The 14,995-nt window shown below is 44.3% G+C and overlaps 1 long non-coding RNA gene across 1 annotated transcript in view; it reads right to left on the bottom strand.

Moving 5' to 3' along the window:
• The window catches only part of LOC138266544 (uncharacterized), a 136,729-nt gene that overhangs the window by 5,810 nt on the left and 115,924 nt on the right, over positions 1 to 14,995 (bottom strand). The window contains exon 2 of the long non-coding RNA XR_011199537.1: positions 4,107 to 4,302. This is a non-coding gene — a long non-coding RNA (uncharacterized lncRNA). The remainder of the gene's footprint in view (positions 1 to 4,106; positions 4,303 to 14,995) is intronic.

Raw genomic sequence — 14,995 nt, 5'->3', positions numbered from 1 at the left:
AAAAAGTTCTTCCTTTTATTCCATAAGAACTGCAGAAATCAGTTGTTACTGCTTTAGTCTTATCAAGGCTAGACTACTGTAATGCCCTATACTGAGGCATTCAGTAACCTCCTTAAGGAAACTTCAAGAGCTTGCAAAATGCAGTGGCTCGATTGAAAAAAAAAAAAAAAAAAAAAAAATCCCTAAGTTTGAGTCAGTGGCCGAGGCATTGCTTGAGCTGGAATGGCTCTTTGTAAGGAAAAGAGTAGCCTTTCAAGCCCTCTGTATAGCACACAAAACCTCGCATGGCAAAGGTGCTGCAAACTTGGAAAGAAACCTTTCATGGTACATTCCCAGAACAACCTAGCACACGTTAGGACATTTAGGCCCATATTTATACTTTTTGCTGCAGAATTGCACAAATGCAGTTTTGCGGCAAAAAGTATAGGGCCAGCTTGTGCCATTCCACAGCGCCAGCCGGCCGCTGTATCTATGGAATGGCGCAATCCGACGCTAAACTTGGGCTTGTGTCTTAGAAGAAGACGCTACCCGGGTGGGGGTGGCGATAGCTCCATTTCCTGGCACACAACAACCAAAAACATGACTCCTGTCTTATAAAAGACAGGAGTCATGCCCACTATCTCAATGGCCAGCACAGGGGACAAGTGTCCCCTGGGCATGACTATTACAACCTGTGCCAGGCAGGGGGCCCCAGGTTGGGCCCCCGATGGCACTTTAATTTAAAACAAAAATACTTACCAATACTTACCCTACTTAACCTGGGATGGGGTCCCCCATCCTGCGGGTCTCTCTGGCAGGGGTGGGGGCGTTCCTGGGGCTTGGGGAGGGCACCTGTGGATCCATTCCATGGTGTCTGACCATGGAAATGGGTCCACAAGTCCCCTAACGCCTGGTCTGGCCCTGGCGTTAAATAATGGTGCAAAGGTAAAGGTGCAAAGCAAGCTTTGCACCATTATTTAGCCCGTCCGTCATGTTAGCACAGGGGGAATAAATATGGGGCTATGGGAATAGCATCATTGTTTAGATGGGAACACCTACCTTGCATTTCATTAATGCAAGGTAGGTTCACACATCTAAAAAATGGTGCAAACTCCAATATTTTGACGTTAGACGTGATTAACGTCAAAATATAAATATGGCATTAGGTTTGCGTCGAATTTGCGTTAAATAAAATTATAATCAAGTTTAGTGCAAATAGAGTATAAATATGCCCCCCAAACGTGTTCAAATTCAGAAGAAGGTGCTAAGGAGACAGGAGTTTTACCCACATTAATTCTGAATTGTGGAATAAATAACCCTTGCAACTTAAAAGTCAGTCTAATCACCTCAGTTACAGGAAGCTTATCAAAACACGGATATTTCCCATCTGAAATTATCAGACCTAGGTCTGCCCATAGGTAACACTGCACTCTTATTTTTTCCTCCTCCCTCTATGTCTGTGGACTCACTGCCAAGATGCCCTTCGGCATTCGTGTGCGCTATATAAGCATTATCATTACCAGTAAGCAAGACAAGAGTTTTCCGCCTACCCAAAATAAGGCCATCCCTGGCCCAGAGTTCACACCGTGTTTACTCACACCTTTCACTGAGTTGTTGATGTTCCCTCACTCAATGCTGTGCAGAACAAGAGGACACTGGAAATCAGTCATAGAGAGTTCATTTCAAAATGACGCTTTGGCACTGATTGTTTAGGTGCAGGAAGGGACACGTTGCCACACATAAACAATCAAACCCCTCAATGCAGACATCCTTGCGTGATGGTGCATTTAGCGCAGTCGAAGGTGACAACACAGAGTTGCACCATATTCGATTAAATAAGGCACATCCCTGCCTTGTGAAAATGACGGAGCACGGCGCTGCCAATTTTTCTCATTGTAGGCAAAGTTGTGTGAGGTTTTGAGGACAGACATAAAGATGGCAGCTTCAGGGAACCCTTCCGGTGGTGGCAGGAAACGCTTTCTGCTGTGGTGATGGGGCTCCAGTGGCATTAGGTGAATTGGCATCCCTTGGCAGTCACCCCACACCAGAGGACCCATTCTTCACACTAGCTGAATCAGCCCACTCCTTGGCAAGATCCCTGCGTCCTACACTTCTACATCCCACCCACACCCTTCATGTATGGTCCCCAGGGCTCCGTACAAAGCCACGGATGGTGTATCCAAGGAATCCCATCTTGGTAACACCAAACATCAGAATCTTTTGTGTTATACATTACACTGCAGCCTACTGCATCGTGGGCACCTCATGCCCAGTAGTCTAGTCCCTTCTCATGCGTCTTGGAATAACCTTACCTAAAATAATGCTTCTGCAGCATGCCAACGCTCACCACCACACTCGTCTGTGCACCACTCTACGCACGCTCTAGAGATTTTCTTTGCCCCGCAGTATAATTTATCGAAAGGTATGGTCGAACTCCAAACCAAATCCATAACTTCCAGCCATGTAGGGCTGGCTGTTGACTTGCATTTTCTCTGGAAAAGACAGGCCTTAACAGCAGCGATGGGGTCTATAAGCAACTAAAGAAGGCAGGCATACTATGCATTTTGCCGGGGGATTTTGTAATTCCGCATCTCCTTCGCCAAGATTCCACATGCTGGTAGGATTAGCGCCAAAGAAGGAGACATAGTGGCCATTATGTATGAAAGCATTTTGCCATAGACACAGATTGAGGAAACCCTTTAGTTCTCAGATTCAGGGTTTGTTGGACAGGGTAATCCACCTCAAGCATGGCAGAGTAGACTTTAGGTCACACTGATCTGCCCGCTATCATGAAGTTGTGCAGATCATCATGTTTCTGCCAGCGGTGCCCCAGATGACTCCGTCAGTGGAATCCTTACACCACAGGTGATGGACTTGGGGCATCAGTGTAAGAACCGCCAACTATTTGCCCCATTTAGAACAGGTGTTCTGATATATTTAATGTCTGTTTGGGGGCTACCAGGAAAAGCCTGGCGGCCCAGAACAATAAAAAAACAAAAAAACACAAGCACTGGCAAAGCCAATAGAACTGGCATTGGCTGCCAGCCTTTTCACATGTTCAATGCTATATTGTTGTGTCATGGTTTTGTAAAACATTTTTATTGGAGGAGCTTCAGGGCTCTCCCTGATATAAAAAAAATATTTTGTTGGCCTCAAAAAGAAAGCTTTGTCATAATAGTCCCTGGCGCTGTAGGGAACTTCCGTGTGCACAGATGTGATCCTTTTGAAAAAGCAGAATGCCGTCACTCACAATAAAGTTAGCCATTGGCTAAAGCGGGTTGACCCAGTGCCGTGTGCTACTGTGGGCAGAAGAAAACTATGAAAGACACAACAGCAGGTCAAGGGAGGGAGAAGGTTAGTTTAAAGCACTTCTGAGTAAGTATAACATGCACACAATTTTAATAGAATGAAAAGGTCATCGCTAACAACAGAGTTAACAACAAGCATTTGCAATGCAACAGGTCTCGCATTACGTCGAGTTAGAGCTATTAGCGTTGTAAACTCCTAACTGGACTTTTCTTGCCACATTAAATGATTTTTTTTTTAAATACGCGTGATCGCGCTGTGAAATAAAGAGAAAAAGTAGTCCAGAAACCATAGGGAAAACATGGAGCCTCTCATGTTTCCAGTAGTTTACCGGTGCTCTCGAGGAGGGCTAAACACTGGAAAAGGCATGACGTAGGCATGCCTTCCATGAATGAAAACAAGCGGATTTTAAAAGGCAAGCCTACGAACCAATGAAAGTGACTGACGTGACATGGGCGTGGTTAAAATCCCCCTAAAGAGAGGTTAGAAGAGGGACGGAGCGCTTTGCGCTCGCCCCTAATGACTACCCCTTGTGAGGCAACTCCCTGAGTGCCAGGTTCATTAATATTTTGGTTTTCAAATACAAACTCCCTCTTTGGAAGCTCGTTTTTGAAAAACTAATAATAATTCTTTTAGAAGGTCTTTAAAAGAGAATAGAACAGAAAATGGCAGATGAGACGTTCATTAGGATATGACTTGCGGCTAAGAACTGCTATACACTGTTTCATAACCAGAAAAATACAGACTAAAACAGTGTGCACTTACTGGTACAATAAAAATAAACTTAACTTGATCAGGTTTCCAACAGGTTTGAGACTTACCCCCATCACCGGTTTGAGGGCAGCACAGTCCCATACTGAGCACGAGCCCAGTAGAACCCCGGGGTCATGGTCTCAATATTCACACAAATGTTCTTCCATTTTTCTGTGCCCCACGCTCGGGTTTCTTTTAGTTGGTAGCATTCAGAATGTTATTTTATTCTCCTTATGGTTCTCCTCTATCCACGTTGCAAAAAACCTGAAATGAATGAAAATACATTGGTCCAGAGGGATGCTGGTTAATACAGCAAATCACTGACAATATTACAATGGGAGAATAACATTTCCGAAGCCATTGGCATGTAGTAAATTGATTTGCACGCACGTATATATTTCATAACAAAATGCACATTTCTTTCTGCCAGCCTGGAAACGAATATAATTTCAGGAGCTGTTTATCTGGAAAAATATATTGTTATAATGCGAAAGCTGCACAGAATGATGACAAAATATTATTTTTTTCCAAATGTGGTATGTGGTAATTGGACTGTAAGGGGCCTATTTAAGAGCCCCTAGCGCCACCAGACTGTCACTTTTAGTGACGCTCCAGTGGCGGTATGCCCTGCGCAGTATTTACAAAGTGGCGTTAAGCCACTTTTTGTGGCTTAACGCAACCCTGTAAATACAGGCCCATATTTATGGGAAAATGACGGAGCGCTACGCTTCGCCAAAATTGGCAGCGCCGTGCTCTGTCATTTTCACTAGGCAGAGATGTGCCCTATTTAATTGAATATGGGGCAACCCTGTGTTGTCCCATTCGCCTGCGCTAAATTAAGCTGCCTGCCCCAACACAGGCATCCTTGCACCATCCCGCAAGGATGTCTGCCTTGAGGGGTTTGATTGTTTATGTGCGGGAAGGTGTCCCTTCCTGCACATAAACAATCACTAATGGCGATTTGGCACTTGTGTGTGCTGCAGGATGCAGCACACACAGAAGTGCCAAGGCATCATTTTGAAATGACTGTTAATGTGTGGGAAGGGACACCTTCCCGCACATAAACAATCATGTCTGGCATTTTGCTATTTCTATGCGTGCTGCAGAATGCAGCACGCATAGAAAAAGAAAAAAACAAGGCGGAATAAAAGTATTCCTCCTGGTTGTGCCTTGCTCATGCCACCCCTGGGGTGGCGTTAGATTTTGGCACTGCCTCAGGTTTACAAAATCGTGTAAATCTGAGGCAGCGTCAAAATGCAACGGGTGTTGCTGTGGCACGCCCACAGTAACACCCATTGCACGCCTCTTCCACACAAAGGGCTGCATGTGAAGGGGCTGTAGGGCATATTTAAGAGCCTCTAGCACCGCCGAAGTGTCACTTTTAGTGACACTCCTGTGGCGCAATGACCTCTGCCGTATTTACAAGGTGACATTAAACCACTTTTTGTGGCTTAACGCCTCCTTGTAAATACAGCCCCTTCACACGCAGCACTTTACCTGAATCACAAGAATAATTTTGACTTCCAAATCCAAGCCAAAATGCTCAATAAAATAATTGGAGCAAACATGTTAACTTCACGTTAAAAATTATTAAAGCCTATACATTGAATACAATAATAAAAACAGTGACATTAAAAAGAATCTGTGTAATCTAGCATACATCACGTGCAAATAAATAAATAGGACCATGTAGTATTTGTGCATAATTTCATCAATTACAGGCTAACAACCGCAGCCCCAAAGCTTTCCAAAATTAATCGTTTCATCAATTTCGAGCAGTAGTAGGCTTTGTTGTGACGATTCCTGCAGCTATGAATCTACCCGGAGCAATAAAGATGAAAGACATTTGCATTGAAAAAGAGCAAAAAAATGCTGGGGTGCAGTTCTTGATTTGACTCTCTCTTAAAATTGGTAAGTGCAGTGTAGAGCCTACCCGGGTCCTCAAAAAAACTGTAAACTGATCAAATATTTACAAAAAAGCAACAACAAAAAAATTGCAAAACTTTTTGATGATATCTCAAACAAGGCAAACCTCTGGCAATGCTATGTAATTAACGAAGAAACATTAGGAACTCCTACAAGGAGAGTTAGAGTACTAAGAACTGATCAGACAGGACACTTGTAAGACTCAGATTTAGGGATCCTATTGTAAAGGGCACTGGCAAATGATATGTCAAGCTGGGGCTCCAGTTTGCAGGCAATCTCCCAGGCTCTAATTTGAATGGCCAACTTTCTTTCTGTGACACCCCCATGTGTGGGGGAAAGAACGGGACTTGAACAATTTTCTCAGTTTGCCAATGTAGTGGAATTCCCATGAAGTAATTAGGAGACTAATTAATAACTTGCACAGGTGATGTGTTAGGATTTCTGGAGCTAGACAAGGGAAGGAAAACAGGAAATCATCTGTCAGTAAATCTGGAATCAGACTCTTCAGTATGGAATCCGGAGGCTAAATCGACCTGAATCTTAAGATTTTGAATTATACCATTGTCATGAGAACCTGGGTGCACATGTGGCCAAAACATATACTCATCGAATTCCCACCCACTACTGATAGGGAGATTTGTCATTGTACCATTGGATAGCCAAGTCCTACTCTCGCAGTAGGCTAAAAAGCACACGTGGTCGTAGGAAGACTACTAGCCGAGAGCTCAGTTTCAACGTACTTTTTCTACTTTTCACTATTCAAGAACTTTCCCAGGAATTTGCCAGTGGGCGCCATTTTCCCCCTGAGCGGAGTTCCCAATAGCAGAGACCTCCATATAAGTGAACATGATCTACCATGCAAATACAGTTTTTCCCCTCTGTGGAGAAAACATTTTTCATCCCGGAGAAAGTCCTTTCCCAATATCCCCACCAAAATCTTGGAGTGATCCATTCCCATTTCCACGCTGGAAGTGGAGTAAATCTCTGGCAGATCCTAGGATTGGAAAAGATCGGATTGGAGATGGAGATGCCCCAAACTACACATTTGTGGGCATTCCCAAACATCCAACACAGAGCACATCTTGGAATACCTACTTCCTATGCTTGAGTGGGATGTACAACTGTGCAGTTCTTGGCAGTTGTGGTGGGGATCTCCACACTTGTACATGGTTATGCCTGTCAGGAATCACTTCTGAACATACTTTTACAAGAGAATTACCTCTGTTATTAGAGTTCATCCTATGCACCACGTTGGTGATAACAGTAACTATATTACTTCTAACCACAGCTTTAATTCTGGCACCAAAACATAAAGGTACATTTTAACAATATGAGCTTGCAGGAAATATATACCAGACGTTCTCACATCTGCCGTCAAAGTCAGCACTAACAATTTACTTTTCCCCTATATGTAATATGGCCAAATATGGTTTGAGCACACATAGGCAAATTATTTTTAAGAACTATTAAAACTCAAATTTGTCATGTATATTTCAAATCATATCCAGGAACTTTTGACAACTGTAAAGCTGTAGAGAGCAGTTCCACCAACTCTTTTAGACAATACTTGGGGATTTGGCAACTCCTGAAGTTCCAAGAGGCAAATGCTGCTGAAAGGTCCTTTGAGATTAGTATCCATGCTTGGCCACCATCACCAGGTTCCAGGACCTGTTGCAAATATTTAGTAATTGTTGTGTTTTGTGGTGCAATGGTCTTTAATCAAACTACGGCAAGTCAACATCAACACCTGGGCTATCTGGGCATAAAGCTGTCTCTGGAGAGGGTGATGATCTCTAAGGGAGGGTCCAGCAGGCTGCAACACTTCAGACATTGAGAAGAAGGGGCAGGTTAAGACCCCCCCACTGGTGGTACCTTTGGGTCTTCACTGGAACGCAAGATGGCAACACACACCGGCCAGCCAAGGCAAGACTGAGAGGGTCTGAGGAGTCTACACAGGCCACTGGGAAAACAGTACGACGCTCCAGAAGTCCCCCAATCTTTGAGTCGTGGAGGCGAGAACACTCTCATCAGGTGAGCGCACTGAGGCCCAGATTTACTAAATTGTCAAGCGTTGCAGTGCAGCAGCAAAATTGCTGCACTGCGTGAAAAGGAAAGACCAGGAGAGCTCCATATTTACTGAAATATAGCATTCTCCTTCTCTCTCCCTAACGCAGGCACAGAAACCTGCTGCCGTGCGCCACGCACAGTCTTTCGCACCATAGTGCATGGGATGCTGCGTGAGTCTAGCACAGGTTTTGTACTGGAAGAATACCCTTCCAGTACAAAATTCTATGTTTATATTGACTTTAAAACGTTTTCCACTTTGTATGCATGCTGTACAATGCAGCACACATTTAGGCCCATATTTATACTTTTTTAGTGACGCATTTGCATATAATATACAATTATATTTTGTAAATTTGTAAATTTGCGCCGCTTTTGAGTCAAAAAATGACGCAAATGCAGCGCTAAAAAAGTATTAATATGGGCCTTAAAGTCAGAAAAGAAAGAAGAAATGAAAGCATTTGTCCGTGATATCACCTAGTTGGAATAGGTGCTATTTTTTTATGCAAAACCCGGTTTCCTTTGTTTAGTATAAAGGGTTTTGGGTCAAAAATATTGGGTGGTTGCATGGGAAGGCCCATGCACCACCAATGGAACGCCCCCCTGGCGTTAAGTGATACAAAGCTGTGCTATGCACTGATTTGAGTTACTTTTTAATGATATTCCTGCGCAAAACAAGTTTTGCACTGGAAAATAAATAGATTAAAAAAAGGGCTTGTGCTGATTTGCATCACTTTTGTGATGCAAACATGGTGTAAAATCCTATTAAATATACCCCTGAAACTGCAACAAATTTAGGACATCGTAGTTTCTTAACTAACCAATTAACAGCTCTGCCCCCACCAGGAGCTGAGCTGTGCATGTGCCTAGAAAGTGGGCTGACTGACTAATCTAGATTGGCCCCCTGAGTCAGGTGACCTGATCTAGGATTTACTGCCCTGCAGTCACATAGGCCCTCATTATGACTTTGGCGGTCTCTGAGTGACACCGCCAAAGCCACGGGCGCCAGAAGACCGCCAGTGCTAGTGGTCTTCTGCCCGCCATATAATGGGCACTACCGGATTTCTGCCGCACTTTGGGCGGATATCCGGCAGTAGCCATGCTTGCGGGCGCTGGCGCACTGGCGTTGCTACCACCTGCACCCCCCCCCCCACAGAAGGACGGCATCAGCCGTATTAAGACCATCAATATGACCTGGCAGTGTCCTGCTGGTGGGGTGATGCCAATGTTAGCAGCGCCCCTTCCTTGCCGGACAACCTCTTCGCCAGACGAGGTAAGTCAGGCGTCCAACAGGGTAGGGGGGTGGGAGGGTGGGGAATGTTGTGTGTACGTGTCTGAGTGTGTGGGGTCTGTGTGTGTGAATGCGATTGTGTGTTGTGGTGTATGCGTGGTTGTATGCGTGTGAGTGAATGCGTGTGTGAATGTTGAAGTGAGTGAATGTCTGCATGTCAGTGTGTTTGCGTGTGAGGATGCATGTTTGGATGTTTGTGAGTATGCATGCCTGAATGCATGCGAGTATGTGTAAGTGAATGTGTTTATGGATGAATGTGAGTGGATGCATGTGTGGAAGTGCAGGTGAGTGGGTGGGTGAGTGGTGCGTGTCTGTGTGAATGTATGCATGTATGAGGGGAGGAGGGTGGGGGGCCCTGTGACAGTAGGGTGAGTGAGGGGGGCAGGTGCTTGCTGGGGGGGAGCCTTCTACCAGTGACAGGGAAGGAATTCCCTGTCACTGATAGCACTACCACAATGGTTTTTGTGGCGGTGCTACTGCCACAGAAACCATGGCGGTGAGCCGGCTCATAATACCGTCGGCAGTCTTCTGTGGACTGCCAGGTCAGAGATGAACATTTCCAGCCCAGCGGTTCATACCGTCATGGTGGTATGAGCGGAGATGTGGTGAATTGGCAGCGGCCAACCTGCCACACTCATAACGTGGCGGTCCTCACCGCCAGCCTGTTGGTGGTGGGACCGCCACATATACCCTGGCGGTCAAATGACCACCAGGGTCATAATGACCACCATAGTCTCCTGACAGTGAAGTAAGCAGATCATTGTACACAATCCTGGAAAGGAGGGGGCTTTCACTGGGGATGTTTGGAGCTTTAATGGCTGACATTACCTGGATCTGCAAACAAACCCAAATGATGGACGAAATGCAGAACCAATGAAACATTCACCCCCCAGGTCACAGATCTGGGTTTAATCCATCAATTCTTTTGCTCACTACACCACCCCAGTTCGTGTTTGTTTGCTTTTGTTACCCAGATCTGGCCTTTCCTGTTAACAGCCATATCAGGGGAAGGTAAGCTAGAGGGGGCATCTGTTGTTGAGAGGATTTACTCTTCTACTCCTGCAGTGACCATCAGAAGAGAGCTACAGAAGATGCAGTGGATGGCCCCTGTGTCCACGTTTTTACACTTTAGAAGAGACTTTCTACATATCTTAAACTTGTGACCCCCCCCAAGAGACATTTCCTCAGTTATATGTATGAACTTCATCTCATAATCTCAGCAATCCAAGGTGGCTGCAATGGATGAAGCAAACACATCTGCTGCTATGCCAACCATCACGTCTTGCACACCTATTTAACATGCTTGCTTCTCATGCAAAAAGCACTCTGAGGTGGCTTCCCAGCAGCATATCGCTCAATAGAAAGCCCTAAGCAGGGTCCTAGAGAGCAGCACAGCAAGGTGGGTCCTTAGTCAGACAGCCCATATTGACCATTTTGTTAACACAATTGTGGTGACCGTGGTGTAGCCTCAACCGATATAAAAGAAGATGGTGCTCAAACACTGATTGCTGCGTTGGTTGACAGTTTGTTGATGCCTCAAATGCAGTGTTTTTGCTTTTTTAAGAGTGAGGAAATGAAAGGCTCACCTGGATCATGACACTCATAGTGAAGCAGTCCACCGGGAGCTGCTGGGGAGCCTACAAGTAGCCCACCATGTCTTTATCAAAAACAGGCACAACACTGTTATGGCAGTTCATATGGTGCTCTGGGTGATGCAGAACTATTCTGTTGCAAGTCCCCGTGAGATGGTGGGTGGTTGGGCCTTTCTTGGGTTGCAGAAGAGACTAGAGAGATTTACACTGAGGCCCAGATTTATTAACATTTTGAATCGGGGTTGCATCTTTTTTTTTAGACACATCCGCGATAAAAACTGTATTTCAAGATTTACTAAACCATGCCAAGCCCAATTTGTGCGGCTTTGTGTGGCTTAGGAAAACAATTTTGGCTTGTGTTACCTTGCGTTATAAGGGTGGAGCATCTCAGTTCATTCACCCATTGATTTTGATGCAAATCCAGATTTACTATAATCTGTAAACTGGAGTTTGCGCCAAAATGGTGCACCAACCGCAAGATGATGTAACAAGGATCAACATCTTCATTTTAGCTTGTTATTTACTCTTTGCATTCTGCAGCACACATGGAAAGAGGATATAGCCTCAAAGGATAGTTTTTATGCAGGAAGATATACCTTCCTGAACAAAATTTACACTTACCACAAAGAGGCACTCGTACATCATGGCACAAGGGTTCCTCTGTTGGTGCTAGTTGCCACAAGAGCACCAGCGCAGGGAGAGATCAGTGGTGGGCCATATTGTTCAAAACATGGCGCATTTCTGCTCTCTCCCTTTCACTCAACACACCACAGCAAGTTCCCTTGCTGCATTGTGTTGCAAAAAAGTTTAATAAATCTGGGCATGAGATTTCCCGTTATAAGCTGGTGCGTGGTGCCATGTGTTGAAAAACACTGGCAGCCATCTTGGGAAGAGCATGTACCACATTTTAGTGAGTGGGGGGCACTCAATCTTAAAGAGCTGATCCTATGTTTAGACACCCCATGCAGGCGATACCAAATACAAGTGGCAGACCTCAAACTAACATTGGAAATGCTTTTGTGCTGTCACCTGGCATTAATTCTTAAACACATTACAAATCACACAGGGCCCATTACATTCAAAGCACATGTAGCTATAGAAATCATAACCAGCATTTTGACAACATCTTGGTTGTTTAAAGTGGTGTTTTTGTGTGTTACAGATTGCGGTCTCTCTGTCTTCTTCAACTTCACTGTGACTTAAATGGGAAAGGGAGATCATATGCAGGGGAACTCTCTTTCAAGAAAAGGAGGGGTGACTGAAGACCTTGCAAGTACTATGAGTGACATTAATGACTAAACTGAAGTTGCAACTTTAGGACTCAAAGTCCAGGTTAGCCATCATTTATGGCAAATTGACAATGAGTGTTTGGATCAAGTGAAGGAGAATACTGATTAGCATGCCACCAGATTAGACATGGTTGAAAGGCTTATTCCAGATGACAATGACATCAACACTGAAAAGCATCTGTAAATAAACAATGAACACTGCTCCCACCCAAACAATACTCACATTCTTGAAATGGCAGGGAGTACATCCACCAGGAACCTCACTTTCTCCTACCTGCATCCCAAAGAGCTTGGATATTGAATTGCTGAGAAAGCCAGATGGGCCCTAATCTTGCAAGCGAAAGAGAATCATTGGAATATAATCGTGCTGAATCTCCGTCTGCCAGATTTGACTGTTTTAACAATTGATGAGGCCAAACACTCTTTTCTTTCTGTAAGAGGCAGATTCAACTTGTGGACAACTAGTCCATGGTGGTCGATGTCAAGCTCAGTACCACACATAATGGGAAGGTGCATCTCTCAACGAGTTGGGAAGTACCAGACCACTATGTGGACATGCTTTATGTTATGTGGCAATATTTGTAACATGAATATATCACCCAGGAGGGTATCCTGGTGCTGACGAAGAGGAGGGCCTGGCTTGGCCAAGGGCTGAAAGTAGAGCTATGCAAAGAGCCACGTCTTCAGCTTCTTGTGGGATCCGAGAATTGAGGAAACGGCTCTACTGTGCAACTGCAGGTTGTTCTAGGCATTAGAAGCGATGTATGACAAGGCCAAACATCCTACTTTACAAAGCACAATGAAGCAATCACAGAATATCCAAGACACACACAGAGCAACTCAGCAACAGTTCTGAACAATAATAAGCAATTGTAATATGTGGTACCCACGCGACCAGCAAGATATTGCAGGTAAAGTTGGCGCACATTTCTGCTGGTCTCGATATAGAGTGGTAGAGTTGTGTGGTCTTCCCCCACGCTTTTGGCTTCTTTACTCCTGTTTGCTGAAGTTAATTTTGTTTCGCCTCAGGACTCTGCACATGTTACTACTGTTAATCAGTGCTTGTGCTCACATCTTAAAATAGTACAATTTACTTACTCCCAATGTGCGCGTTTAATTTGCTTGTAAGTCCTCAGTATAGTGGTACTATATGTACCCATAGCCTCTAAATGGAATGCTACTAGTAGGCCTGCAGTGCCTTTTGTGCCACCCAGTTAAATAGCCCTGTAAAAACATCTTAGGCCTACCATTGCAACCTGTGTGCAGTTATAAACTTTTGATTCGACTTGGGAAAATAAACCTTTTTGTGAATCCTAAACATTATTTTCTAAAACATATGTCACTTCTAAGGTAGACACTGAAGAGACCATAGGGCAGGGCGCAGTGTATTTAAATTTAAATTTTTACATGTTCAACAACCTTGAACCCACATCTGGATCCTGGCTGAAGTGAGCACTGACCCCTCCAAGTTTTCCCAACCAGTCCTGGACCCTTCCAAGTGGTGCTAATAATGTTGTACCAGCCTAAAACTATAACTTGTGAAACATGACCCAAGGATGGACAGGAGACCTCGACCTACCTGCTCACTGATCCACTCACTGTGCATCGCCGACCGGATTGACTTTGTAGTAGCTCCCACTATATTCTTCCCTGTAAAAGCTATTCAGCTGCGCCTCATGGATGGTCCTACTGGCACCCTCACTGGCTACAGCTGTCAGCTTTGCCTGCTTAAGATTTTCGACTTCCAAAAAAGTGATAAAGTCCAAATGTAGAAATCTTCAGAAGGCTGTCTAGTGGCTCCCCAGTGATGATGTCCCCTCCTCAAACAACACCAGCTGCCTTGCCCAGTCAAAGCTTACCTTCTCAGCGACTTTTTGGGCAAATTTTTTTCTAAGTCTGACGGTATGCCAAGACCGGACCCAATCCGCTCTGTGTAGCTGAACCAGCTCCATTACAGTCACCTTAACCTTTGACTTGGCCCCGGTGTCGTGCAGTCAAATTCCCGCTCCTGGTTCTTTGTTCTTTTTGGAGCTATTTTTCACCTCAAGTTTTAAAAATGTATAACTCCGGTTCTACTGACTAGATTTTTATCATTCTGATGCCAATCAAATTATTACATTTTACGCACTCGATTGCGTTCGGCCATAACATTTGACTTTGCCCCATCTCAGGCCACCAGATAACAACAGTTTGTGCTGGGTTCTTTTTCATGCTATTTTTCACTTTAAACTTTTAAAAATGAATAATCCTGGTTCTACTCATTGGATTTTTGTCATTCTGGTGTCACATTATGTATTATATTTTACTCTATTTTTCTAAACTGGTGTAGGGCTTACCTTGTGTTGTGTTTTTATGTATTACTGTTTGTGTGCTGCATAAATACTTAACACAATGCCTCTAATTAAGCCTGACTGCTTTTGTGTCACGCTACCAGAGGGTTAAGAATTGATTAATTTAGTGACTTTGTAGTTCACCCTGAAAGGATTATGGTTGTTGCTTGATGAGCGTCTACACTTCTCTCAAAAAATTACCCAATCTCTTACAGGAGTGATACAAACTTAGAGATTGATTTAGATCTTGGCGGAGAGGAAACTCCATTGCCCTCTCTGTCAAGACTATGGTCTACCCACATGATTTAAATTGGGTGGACCATAGCTGTTGATGGAGGAAACTAATTCATCTCCACAATGGTCAGATTTCTCCAACCACCCAAAAGAGTAAGATCCGTTAGAGGCTGGCTATATGTTCGCCCATCTTACTTAGATGGGCGAACATATATTCATTATTTAATGCCC

The sequence above is a fragment of the Pleurodeles waltl genome, chromosome 11, assembly GCF_031143425.1.
Source record: "Pleurodeles waltl isolate 20211129_DDA chromosome 11, aPleWal1.hap1.20221129, whole genome shotgun sequence".
NCBI classification, from domain to species: domain Eukaryota; kingdom Metazoa; phylum Chordata; class Amphibia; order Caudata; family Salamandridae; genus Pleurodeles; species Pleurodeles waltl.
The sequence above is the reverse complement of the archived record's forward strand: the minus strand, read 5'-3'. Positions and strand labels throughout refer to the sequence as shown.